This window comes from Equus przewalskii, chromosome 29, assembly GCF_037783145.1.
Source record: "Equus przewalskii isolate Varuska chromosome 29, EquPr2, whole genome shotgun sequence".
Classification (NCBI taxonomy): Eukaryota; Metazoa; Chordata; class Mammalia; order Perissodactyla; family Equidae; genus Equus; species Equus przewalskii.
Window position 1 is genome coordinate 19878721 of NC_091859.1, and position 13464 is coordinate 19892184.

Consider the following 13464-nt stretch of genomic DNA (forward strand, 5'->3'; position numbering starts at 1 on the left):
GAGGACACTACATGCCATACAAGGTCACACAGGGGTTGCACTCAGGAACAAAGTGAACCATCAAGGCCTGTGAGAGGCAGGCTTTGTAGTATCAAGAGGGTGTGGTGCCCGCTGGTTCCTGCAAGAGGATGTGATTGGCTTGTGGGAAGAAGCCCATGGGCTGGCACGAACTGCAGGAACTGCACCTGGGCCATTTGATAAGGAGCCTGGTGGCCAGGGGACTTCTCTGTGGGAGCAGAGTGGGGACAGGAACTGGCAATTGGGCCATTCGAGCCCCGCCAATTTCACCAGGTGTCAGGCAGCACATAATATTGAACATCAAATTTAGGCCTTACAGCATCTGGGACTCTTAGGAGAGATAATGAAATCATGACTTGGGGCTGGGGTTAGGGTAGTGAGTCAGGGCAGACATTCCTAAGAAAGGAACATGTAAACTGAGACCCAAAGATGAGTTAAAGTTAGACTTTCCCAAAGGTGGGTTGGGGTGTGATGTACCCTGCAGAGGGCACAGCACAGGCACAGAGCGGGGTGGGAGAGAGCTCAGACTGTGCATATGAAGGGGAGACTGAGAGAAGTTAGCCCCCCTAGACCAGGCACGCATCGGGGGAGAGCAGTGAGAGATGAGGCAGGAGAGTGATCAGGGGTCAATCCCGTGGAGTCTGCCTGTCCACAGCGTCGGACAGGGAGCCTCAAGGAACCAGAGGAAGGGCATGTCACAGGCATGCTGAAGGCTGGGAGAATGGGGATCAAAGTCTTCATCCACATGGGAGGCCCTCCTCGGCTACAGACAGTTCTTTCCATGTGGGAACGTGTGCCCAGCATTACCCGATACCCTGATTTTTCAAGAGAAGCCATCCGTTTTGATTTGTACGCAGAGTTTTCAAAATTATAAACATTGGCTTTACTTGAAATTTATAAAAGCACTGTGTGAGCCAAGCAAAATCTATCATCCCACAGGCTTCTGGTTTGCAGTCTCTGATGAAAAGCCTTGAAAGCCACGAGGAAGAGTTTAGATTCCACCCTCAGAGCAACAGGGGTCTACGGCAGAGCTTCGGAAGGGATAAGGGCAGGATGGTGCTTGTATTTCAGAAGGGTGGCACTTACTGAAGACCAGAGGGGAAGCTCAGAGGGCAATATCCCTGCCTGGCCTGGGGAAGTGGCTGGGAAGATGGAGGAAAGTTGTTTTCACTCAAGAAATATGTAGGAGGTAGAAGTGATAGACGTGGATGTTGGGGGGAAGGTGGGGCACAAGAGTCTGGTCTGACATCACATTATCAGGCAGTTGTTAGAAATCTCCTCTTGCAACTTCTAGATGTTGAAGGCCATCAAAGACTCACCCTGAGTCTTCTCCTAATTATTCCACATGTAGTGGGAGAGATGGGTAGTAATGAATGGCATGGAAATTACTAAATCTTTTCAGTCTAGAACTTCGAAACCAGAATGATTATGATTTTTTTTCTTTTTTTGGCAATAAGTTTACTTGCCAAGCTACAGGCCAAGATTTAAGGGAATCTTCATTTTCTGGGTTTTCACAAAGTGAGGCAGGGGCTAGGCTAGCCCAGAAGACTGCTCGGTGGCATAAGGATTCCAGACCATGATTAGAAACGTGCACAGTAGATAGTTCACACAATATGGTGATTCTCAGATATTCATATCAAACTGAGTGAGGGTGGTAGGTTCAGTCTGAGACTGAACATGACTAATTTAGCCATTTCTCTATATTACGTGGAGATAGGAATTTAACACAATCGCCTCCCCTTGATAAATAACCCTTAATATAATTTAGATCTTGCCTTTAGATACAAATGCTGTAAGTTACTTCAGCCTCCCAAATACAGGCAAGTAAGACAGCCGGTGTCCTGCTTGGATGAAGAAGGGAAAGTGCCTTAAATATAATTCCTTTGGACTGGAAGCTCCCAAACTGTGGAGGACAAAAGCCAATTGAGCAGATACAAATGGCAGGTCCTATGCAAAGAAGACTCTTGGAAGTTTTCTGGAAGACCAGAATCCGAGATATTTATGGAAGAGGAAGAAGGATGAAGGATGGTCCCGAGCATGCAGGAGACCCTCGACTGGTCCTGGTCTAGACCGAAAACCAAGCACACATCAGCGAAATCTCCTCCGTCCTCAGAATGAAATGGAATGCACCCTGAATGCTGATTATGTTTCATTTTCCTTATCTTATGGTATTGGTTTTTCCTAACAAAATAAATACATTGTAGAAAATTAGAGAATGGTTCATTGTGAAAAATTAGAAGATACACAAAAAGAATGAAAAAGAGAGAGAAAGGAAGAAAGGAAGGAAAAAGAGAAAGGAGAAAGAGAGAGAGTTAGGATGAAAGAGTAATTCCACCACCCAGAGGTAACCACTGTGAAAGTTGGATATATATCTTTTCAGTGTTTTTTTAGTGGATCCATGTATTAATTTCTTTCCAAGAGTGGAATTCTACTACTCTTAATAGGATGTAAGAATATCAGCCAACTCACTTAGGTAATTTACTTTATATCATAAGCCTCCATTTTCTTGGGGGAGAAGTGATGGAAACGTCATCTCAGTTCAAGGTCTCCTCACCCACTTCATTTCTGGAGCCACATGCAGTGCCAAGGCAACAGGAACCCTGGGCCAGGTCCTCCCTTCCCGCGTGGCCACCTCCTTGTCTCTGATCCTCCATCTGGCAGTGCTCAGTCACCAGTACACACAGTGGGCCTTCCTTGTTCTAACTGCTGAGCCCCCCCAGGTCCCCCTCTCTTTCAGCTGTGTCTGTGCCCCTCTTGGCTCATGCTTAGCTGCAAGGAACTCAGTGAGTTTGTCCGAGGGGCCCTATTGATTGCATAGCACTCTCAGACACAGAGGTCCGTTCTCCAGGGCCCAGGACAGGCTCCCTGTTTCCCTAAAGCCCTTCCTGCACACATGCATCTCTGGGCCACTTCCTCTGCTCTAACCACCTCCCCATGCTGTGCCTGGGAAGAAAATGCAGGCTCCCCTTTGCCAGGGTTCTCCAAACGTCCATGAACTCATGATTTCTCCATTTAGTTTACCCCTCTACCCAGCATCTGAAGAACATTTAGAAGAAGCTTCTCTCCTTCTCATGGGATCTTCCAAACCTATTGTTCATGCTCTGAATTTTTGTTGTCATTGTTTTTCCTAAGGGCTCAGCTTTTGAAAGAAAAAGTCAAGCGAGGCTCCCATTTTCTCTCTTCTGCTGCTCCATTCCCATCACTCAGGCAAAAACTCAAAATGGCCTCACTTGAAGGCTGGAAGGGCCACGAGTTGGAAGGAAATAGCAGGAAGGGGAAAGAATGCCAGCTACAAGTTTAGAACGTGGTCCTACTGCTTGTGCTTCCAGGCCCGTAGGTCCTGATTCCTCCTGGGAGGCAGAGGTGGCAACACAGAGGACAGGAGCTTTCTGAGAGGAGGCATGGGGGTCACTGCCTCTCCCTGGGGCCTGTGGTCCATGCTCTTCCCATCTGGATGCAGACACAGAGGGGCTTCCCTGGTCCTAGGCTGTGCCCCTTGGAGCCCAGAACAAAGGTATCTGTCCATGAAGAACCAGTTCTCTTGTCTCACTCTTACCGTCACTCTGGGGATGGAGGCAGGAGCAGGGGAGGGAGGAAGGGGAAGCCCTTGAAGGGATATAGTCTCCTGGGAGAAATGCACTTTCTAACTCAAATGCAAATGCCGTTCACGCAACTCCCCCGCAGCTGGGCTCCTTTTATTTCCCTGACTCGGAAACACAGGCCAGAGGTTCCTACTTATCTTCCATCCCAGAAGGGGACCCTGATCAGGCTTGGTAGTGCTCCAGCATCTGAAGTAGAAACCACATCCTTGAGACGGTGCCAAGGCAGCCAATTAGGAGGGTGTCGACTACACTTCCCAGGAACATTTTCTAGATGTTTAACTTTGACCGAAAGTTTAAGCTTCTAATAAACCCCAGGAACCTCACATTTTCCAGGGAATAGTGCCTGGGCTCTTAAGAACTTCCAAGAAACTCCAATTCTCAGAAAGACTTTGCAGCCCTAAAGCTCACCCACCCATTCAAGCCCTTTCTGGAAAAAACAAAGGCAATGAAACCTGTGCTTTCACGCCCTGAGAGATTTAAACAACCAAAGTCAGATAAGAAGCCTGGCACCAATTAGACCTCTGCATTGGTTTTGGGAAACGAGGCCCCTCCCTGACCCCCCACCCCCATTAGACCCTCGGGGGGACAGGGTTGGCCAGCAGCAATGTCTGTCAGCCCCAGTGGCTCAGGTTAGCACTGGCTGGGCCTTGCTTCCTTCATCCAGAATTTTCTCAGCTCCTTGCTCAGCTTTAGGTCTTATTTAAAATTACTACCATCTTAACTATTGAAATCTAAAGTGTATGTGCCCACTGGCCCAGCAATCTTACTGGAAGCCCTGCAAAATGGGCTTCCATCTCCACCTAATAGATGAGAAAGCAAAACTCAGAGGAGCTAAGGGATTCACGAATCAGAGACAGGACTTGAACCTGGGTATTCTGACCCACACTTGGGAATTCCCAAGACTAGATGAGAGCAACAGGTTGGCCAGGCTGTTGGAGAGGGTCCTGCTGCTCGAGGCATCAATCCTCCAGTTACTGGATCCTGGGGTAGTCTGGAATGTGAAAGAGGAGGGGTCAGGTTAAGTGGGAACAGAGGAAGGAAGCTACGGGGGTCTTGGGACAGCAGCTTTTTATCAACCTGTACAGAAGTATTTCAATTATTTTACAACCAGTGCAGGCAACCTGGTCCATAACGGCTGAATACTAGCCCTAGTCATAAAGACATTAATTGAGATATAGAGTAGTGAGATGAAGGTGGGAGGAATCAGCTCTGCTTGGGTGGAAAGTGGAAGCATTACAAGGTGGTCCAACAGACCATCAGAACGGTGGGGGAAGGGAAGGGCATTTCAGGGAGGCAGGAGGGCAACAGGGAACAGGGTCTGCAAACTGTTGGAACCAGCTGAGGGGGCAGGGTCAGGGGTTGAGAGGCAGGGAGGAAGAATATTTGTAAGAGATGAGACCGGAGGGACGCACAGAGACCTGGCACTCGACTTCTTGACTGGGGAATTCTGATAAAACATTTTTATGCTTTGGACACGTGGACATTCATGACTTGCTTCTTGACTCTAAAGCACAAATTATTAAATTTTCAAAAAAAAAATTTCACCAATTATTGTGCATAACAAGCATCTTTATCCCATCACGATCTCCATGGCATCCTTGCTGCCTCATATGCCCACTGAGTCACGGGGCCCCACTCCCCACTTCCCATTGCCCTTGTCTTATAGCTGCATCTCACCGCCCAACAATCTTGCTGAAACTGGATCCCTTTTTAAAACCCTAGACTACTTAGGTGAGCGCCTGACTCCTGCCTACATATTCCCAGGCCCCTCCCAGGAGCTGGAAACTGCTCCCCTTCCTCAACTAGGGGCTGTGGATTTGCTGTGCATAAGGTTATCATTCAGAAGCTCACCACGATTTCTACCTGCCTTTAAGACCTCCCTTCGCCTTGATTCCCACTGCCTCAGTCCATCTGCTGAATTGGATCTGTTTATATACCTATGCCTGCAGAAAGCGCATCTGAGGTCAAGATGGTACTGTAAAATGTGCTTCCTGCCATTGCCGACAGGAGCCAGTGTTGCAGCCAGGTAAATTCTTTAGCCCTCCATTCCTGTCCCACTCAACTCCAAATATCCCAAATGTCTTACCCTTCCCCACTCACTCTTGTTAATGAAGACCCATCATGCTTTGTGTGAGTGCCATGAAGTTATAACAACAAGGACAAGTGAGCTGAAGTCCTGCTCATCGTACAAAATGTCCAGCTCTCAATGCAAATATTTAGATAGGTTCAGTCTTTGTGAATTTGATTGCTCTTAAAGGAGAGGGTCCATGGTGCCCCAGACAGTTTAAAAGCCAAGTGGAGACACGTCCTCAGTGCAAGGAGGGAACTTAAGTCTCTGTTTCTATTTTTTTTTAAGCTTTTTGGTGAGGAAGACTGACCTTGAGCTAACATCTGTTGCCAATCTTCCTCTTTTTTTTTCTCCCCAAAGCCCCAGTACGTAGCTGTATATCCTAGTTGTAAGTCCTCCTAATTCTTCTATGTGGGACGCCACCACAGCATGGCTTGATGAGCGATGTGTAGGTCCACGCCTAGGATCCAAACCCACAAACCCTGGGCCACTGAAGCAGAGCCCATGAACTTAACCACTATGCCACCAGACCAGCTCCTCTCTGTCTGTTTTGCCAGTTGCTTTTTTCTACTTATTTTTAACCATGGGTGAGCTAGGTTTATAGATTCAGAGAGGAAATAAGATGCAGTAGAAAAATCACTTGACTGGATGTCACAAGCCTTGAACTTTAGTCCAGGCTGTATGTACCCTAAGCAAGCTGTGTTACTCAGCCTCAAACCCCTTCTCCTCTTGGGACTTTAGTTTCCTTGGCCTTAAATAGGGCATGGGGGCTTGATACTCTAAGTGGGTGGTTCTTATTCTTTTTGTGTTTGCAGCATACTTTCAAATAGCAGAATATGGTGTAGCCAAATTAAAAACTTTAAAAGACTCAAAACAACACTAAAAATGTTGGCAATCACTAAGTACAATTCTGACTATAACACAGCAGCGTCTCCCAGTGACTATAAAATCATCCACACTTATGGTTCAATACTCGGTCACACTTCACCACTTTATGTTTCTTTGAGTGGAACTGTTTACTGCTCTGACCTTCTTCTCTTATAGACCCCAGAGTCAGAGTTTTCATGTGTTCTGGAAGCTCTGTGAGCTTTCATTAGCTCCGGCTTGACATCATACCCATGCCTCATAGGTCATATTTGTTCCAAGTCGCATGATCCACATGTGTCAATGTTCTATCTGACACATAAACTAAAATGATCTAAAGTCTTAGATGTAGCCTGAACTGGCTTGATCAAAATTAGGCTAAATATTGAGAATGTCTGTTCCAAGGGCCATGCCAACTATAAAGTTCTATATTCCATGAATGAAAACAAAAACAAAAGTAACATTTTGAGAAAAGAACTAGTTGAGGTAGAGTGCTTAATTAAGCGATTGAGTCTATATATCAGTTCAAGAAAGAAATCCTCATGGATGAGTAGGGGAGCTCAGAGGGCTTACAGTGGCCTAAGGAGCTGGCAGAGTTTGAGGGGCTTTGCCAGAAAAATGAATGGAATGAATCACACAGAATGTGAGTAACAAGGAGATAGAATTTCAGTCTCTCTGTTTCTAACAGGTATTTTTTTTTAGAAGGTGGCATTTAAAGTTGTTCATAACAGGAAGCAATTATTTTTAGATTCTGTTAAAAGAAAAACTGAGGCATATTAAAAATTTTAATACAGGACCGTAACCGCAAGTGGAGTGCAACCCACATTTCTGTCCGGTGATATTTTTGGGGCCCCCAATCAGACAGTTCCAGGCCAAGTTCTCAGGACACAAAATGAGATAAACAAGAAGGCAATAGCTGGCCCTGGGAGAGAAAGGATGACAACTGATGGATACCCAAAAGCAAATTCACGAGTCACAATTCAAAGATCTAATTCTTACCAATGTTTTTTACCTGCCAATCTGAATTTGGAAAGAAAGGGACAACGTGAAATTTCACCTTCCTCTCTGTACCAGGCACCACACATAGAGACCTGCAAGAGCTGACTTTGATAGGAATTCTCACTCTTTCCCTGCTTCTGCCTTTTCCTCCAGGATTCTGCAGGCTCTGGAGCGAGTGGAGTGTCCCAGTGGGTCTCATCCTGGTCACCAGACACTACGGAGGAGGAAACATAATTTTCCCTCTACCTTTGGAGTGAGACCCCTTTTTCTCTAGGGCACCTCCTAAATGGATAAGCTTATCTACGTTAGAAGTTCTCAGCTGTGGCCACTGGAATTAAAGATTATTTTTGGCAAGGTTAACCTGCTTGTTCAGCCTTAAAACAAAATTTTATTCACCTGAGGCCTCACACTGAGCCCAGCTTAAGTCAGACCAAATTTGACCCTGAATCCAATATGGTTTCTAAGTTGGACTCAGTCTGACCCTTGCCCCAGTCTGGTTTTTAAGTTGGACCCAGTCCGCTCCAGCCCATTTCCAGACTGAGTCCGGAAAAAGAAATGCTCAAATAACATCTGAAAGTTCATAATGGAGAAGCTGTGGAGCATCCCAGAGGGCCTTACCCACATCCAAGAGAGCAGCAGCGAGCTCAGGGGCTCCACAGGTACCACGTCTGGTTGCTCGGAGCTCCTGGGGGCCATGGGAAGGGGTCTCCTTTGGTCTCCTTTGGTTACCATTTCTTACTGTTATGAACAGAACTATTAAATGATAAATTAAGGCACATTAAAATTTTTAAGTGTTTGAGCTGAAATCAATTTGAGTCAGGCAGCATCCAATCCAGCAGATAGAAAGGAGGTCCGAGGAGCTGTAGGAAGTGAAAGACTTTCCCAGGCTGGAGGGAGTGGAACAAGGAAGTTATACCAGGCAACACAAAAGCCGGTTGGTTAGTGCAAGATTATGTTCCTTTAGGGGATGGTAGGGGTCTATCAGGCAGATGACCTAACTAGTGCTCATCAGGTGAGTACTGATTGATTGGTTTAAGATTCCACTTACGGGAAAGCCAAAACTGTAACCAAGTCTCAGTTTGGCCATGTGGGGCTTAGCACAAGAGACTCCATTTTGGGCCTGTTGTCTTGTTTTTAACAGTTCTTAAATACGATTACTTGGGGGGCACTAAATTTTTGGCTTCTCTGTATTCCTATAAGTCATTTTTCATTTCCACAAATGCTTTTTCCAAACATCTGTTGGTTTGTTGTTCTGGGCACAGAAAATTATGATCAGTTTAGCAGCTGCTTAATACAGATTCAGATTCATCTGTCAAAGAATGGGGAAGAACAGGGTTCTTCAGAGCCAAGTGGCAAATAGATCAAAGGAAATCCTTGTTTCACATCTCTTTTAAATATAAGAAAAAAGACATTTGCAATTTAGGTTTTTATCATAGAAATACTTTCTTGTTTCTGAGAAAACAAGTTACCCAGCCACCAACCCACATTTGTGCCAAGAAATGAGGTGGGGTGTGAGCAGCGAGGCCTGTGATCTTCCTTTTCCTCTCTAGTGAGCCTCATTCATTGGTTCAACAACCATTCAGTGTCTTCTCTGTGCCAGACGTGTGCTAAATGCTGGGGACACACTGGTGAGTGAAGACAGCCGAGTCCCTGCCCTCATGCAGCCTGGCCGGGAGGACAGGCAGCGGTATAAGCAATTACCTTACACTGTGGGGAGTGTTACCCAGGGAGGCAGACGCAGGGTGAGGGGCTGAGACAGGTGAAGGGCCTCTTAACCTGGTCCAGGCATCCATGAAGACCTCTGTGAACAAAGAGCGTGGGGACAAGCAGAGCTGAACAAGTGAGGGACAGGCAGTGGAGCAGCACGGAATAAGGAAAGGAGATGAGGGAAGGTGTGGCTCCTCGCAGGAGGTGAGTGAGAGGAGTTCCGTCTTGGTGGGACAAAGAATGTAAGACAGCATTGCCAAGAGGTGACAGCGAGAGAGAGGCAGCAGCCGGGTCGCATGGAGCCTTGTAAGCCAGGTTAGAGTGTGTCCCCTACTCTAGGAGCAATGGGAAATCACTGGAATATTTTAGGTAGGAGGCTGACATGGTTGGATTTGTATTTATGAAGATTCCCAACAGATGACTGGTAAAATTGCATGTGTATTGATGACCTGAGAGTCTGTCTACAACAGCTGCTTTCTCTCTCTCTCTCTTTATAGTGAGTTATTACTTATGTAAGGAAAACTACCTAAGTGCGCATAGGCATAGGACCTCTCTGGAAAGCATAAGAAAGGCACAGTGCTTGCCTCCCAGAGGGAGCTGAGGCATGAGAGACAGGAGTGGAGGAGACAGTCCACTGTGCATCTTTTAACACCTTCTAAATTATGTGACTGTTATCCAATTAAAAAAAAAACTTTTTCAATCTGAGCATTGAAGAATTCCTTAAAGGGGATAGAATCTAGTGCCCGAGGTAATGGAAGAACTCTTCTTCATTTTTCCTGATAGATGGGCAGAATCTGTGTCCAAATACTTTCTGCAACAGTTTCAGGGCTTAGAGTCAAGTGTCTAAAATTCATTCTGACAATGAGCTAAAGTTCATATTCCTAGAAGGCTGCCCTGCTCCCCCTCCCCGACACTTACCCCTCCACCCCACATTGGTGCTAGTTCTTTCTCTGCAATACAGAATAAGCCTCTTCCTCTCCCAGCCTTTGCAACCTTTGCAGAAGGCTATTGTGATTTTCCTTAGTCAGACAGAGGTCACAGGAAAAGCTGCCAGGGCAGGCAGGTAATGTAAACGCGGGAAGCAGGCCTAGCTGAGACGAAACAGGCAGTGCTCTCTTCCACCTGGAGACAAGGACTTGGCGAGGAGCGGTGAGCACCACGGCCAGGAGACACAGAGAGGGGGCCACTGTTCTTCTCCAAGGAAACACTGCCGTGGAGGAAAAAGGGCCAGATGTTGCCGTATCTTCCTGGGCACGTCAGAAACTGAACATTTATTTTAAATAGCTCCATTTCAAAATGATGGCAGCTAAATTAATTTTTAAAACACTGTGCAGACCAAACAAAATGCATATACAGCTGGACATGGCCTGTAGGCTGCCAGTGTACAACTTGTCCCATCATCTTTCCTCCAGGTGCTGGGAGAATTGCTCTTTTTGTTGTATTCTGGTTGGATTTGCAATGGGATGCTTGTGAAGGCATGATTGTCCAGATTGGCCTATTTGTCTCTTTCTAGAGTGTTTGGGGTCAGAGTCAGGCAGTTCCAGTCCTGGTGGAAAGCACTGTATGATCTTGCAGAAACTGGGCAAGCACATCTCCCCATGTTTGCATCTCCTCATCTGTTAAACGAAGAGAAGTCCTGGATCCTAGTGGGGCTGCTTTACCGAAGGTTCTCAGTGGATTTCCCTTCTTTGCTGAGCTTCAAAAAGTTCTGGAGGCTGGAAGTCTGAGATCAGAGGGCTAGCATGGGCAGGTGAGGCCTCTCTTCTGGGTTACAGACTTCTCCACATGTCCACACCTGGTGGAAAGGCAAGGTTACTCTCTCTTTTCATTATCCAGCCACAAGCTTGATTGCTCTCAGTTGGGGAATTGAAATAGGGTTCTTCATTTGGATAAGATGAGTGAGCAGAGGGTTCCTGTTAATGATCAGGACTGGTCTCCGATTCACAAGGTTTTGGGAGACAGTCAGTAGCAGCATCTTTATTACTATCTGTGCCCATACAGGTGTTTGGCCAAAACTCTCTCCCGTGCACTGTCAGTTGGCTGCCCCGGTCCTGAAAAATCCCTTCGGAGGAGACTTACCCCTTCCTTTCTCTCTCCCTTTTCTTCCCCTCCAGTTCTGGAGAGTTCACCAGCCCTAGGCCACGGGCAACATGGGTGACATTGGTGATTGGGACCGCAGCCTCCTCTCACCCTCTTTCCTTCTGTCTTCTTCCCCACTTCATGGTGCTCTCATTTCTCCAGGCACCAAATCCAGACTCCTATCTCTGAATACTGTCAGGAGTCTTTAAAGATGACTCAGCATTTTTTCAGTGCTTCCTAGCTGCCTTTCTCCTCTCTCCTGCTATTCCCTGTTAGGGTTGGGTAAAATCCAGCAATTACAGCCTTTATGTACCATGCATGCCTGATAGTCGCATAGCACGGTGCTGATGACCATGCACACCTGCGATCGTTCATTTTTTGTGTCGACTTGACTAGATCACGGGATGCCCACATATCTGCTTACACGTTATTTCTCGGTGTGACTGTGAGGGTGTTTCCGAAAGAGGTTAGCACTTGAATCAGTAGCCTGAGTAACGTGGATTGCCCCCATCAATGTGTGCATGCATCATGCAGCCCTTTGCCGGCCCGAATAGCACAGAAGATGGAGGGAGGAAGGAGTCCCTCTCTCTCCGCCTGGCTACTGAGCTGGAACATTGATCTTCTCCTGCCCTCAACGCTCCTGGTTCTCAGGCCTTCAAACAGAACTGCCACTTCCCTGGGTCTCCAGCTTGCAGACGGCTGATTGTGGGACTTCTCAGCCTCCATAATCTCAGGCAATTCTTTTTAAAATATCATATATATGACATATTTATATATGTATATACATATATAAATATATAGAGACATAAATATATTTCTATATATTTATATACATATATGGTGAGATTTATTATAAGGAATTGGCTATAGGAATGGGATATGTATCTCCCATTGGTTCTGTCTCTCTGAAGAATCCTGGCTAAGACAACATCATTAAGTGTGTTGGATTAATTCAGGCTTAAGTTATTGGTCATGGTGCCCTGCTGTCCACAAGTGCTCAGTCTTTATTGTTGTTGCTCAGGTTGCCTGGCCGTTTTTAAGCAACTTGAAATAAAATGAAGGGCAAGAGTCAGGGTCAGGTCCTAAAATAGGGGCCGATCTTCATCCCATCTCAAAAACAATGGGGTAGTAAGGATGCCTGGTAGGCAGCTGTTATAGATAACTATTAGTGGTCCCCTGGAAGACATCCCATTGAGTGAATGAATTCATGTATGAATGAATGGGAATGTGGAGCGGCAAGGCTAAGATTAATACCACGAACGATAGTAAAGAGTGTCCCAAGTTCTGCGAGGCGTCCCCCGGGGTAAACAAGGAACTCGCCCTGAGAGAGGAAGGAATCCAAGTGCCTGCATCCCGCATCGGTGTCCTGTTGATGGAGTGGGGAAGAGCGTTTCGAATGTGACAGCTCATGAGGCTGTGCAATGGACTCCTAGCCTCTGAGACTCTTGTCCCGAGTTACCACAAAGAAGAGATTTGAAAATGGAAGGAGCAGGCTGCATCTGGACATCTAAAAGGCATTACAACCTCTCAGGAGCCCGCCTTCTTCTAAATTCCAGGGCCTCGGCAGGGGCGACACTGCTGCTCACAGCAGCCAAGGAAAATGACCAGATCAACGCACTGTGGGGACACGGCAACAGCACGGATCAGGAGGTGCAGTGGTGGGGGTGACCCCTGGCTGAGGGGTAAAGTTCATGGGCTCCGCTTCAGCGGCCCAGGGTTTAGCTGGTTCAGATCCTGGGCACGGGAATGGCATCGCTCATCAACCCATGCTGAGGCGGCGTCCCACATAGCGCAGTCAGAAGGACCTAAAAGTAGAATATACAACTGTGTACTGGGGGGCTTTGGGGAGAACAAGAAGAAGAAAAGAAGATTGGCAACAGATGTTAGCTAAGGTGCCAATCTTTAAAAAAAAAAAAAAAAAAGAGGTGCAGTGGCAGTTGGACTACAGCAGTAGCCAGAGAGGAAGGGAGTAAGTCACATAGGGAAGTCTGGAATAAAAGAAAGTGGCTTGGGGGGCTTGCAGTCTCAATTATCTCATGGGGTTGAGCCTCAGGGTCACTCACATTGTGACTGTCACCAATGCTTTCAGTCATTCATTTACTTTTTCATTCAATAAAAACTTGTTTG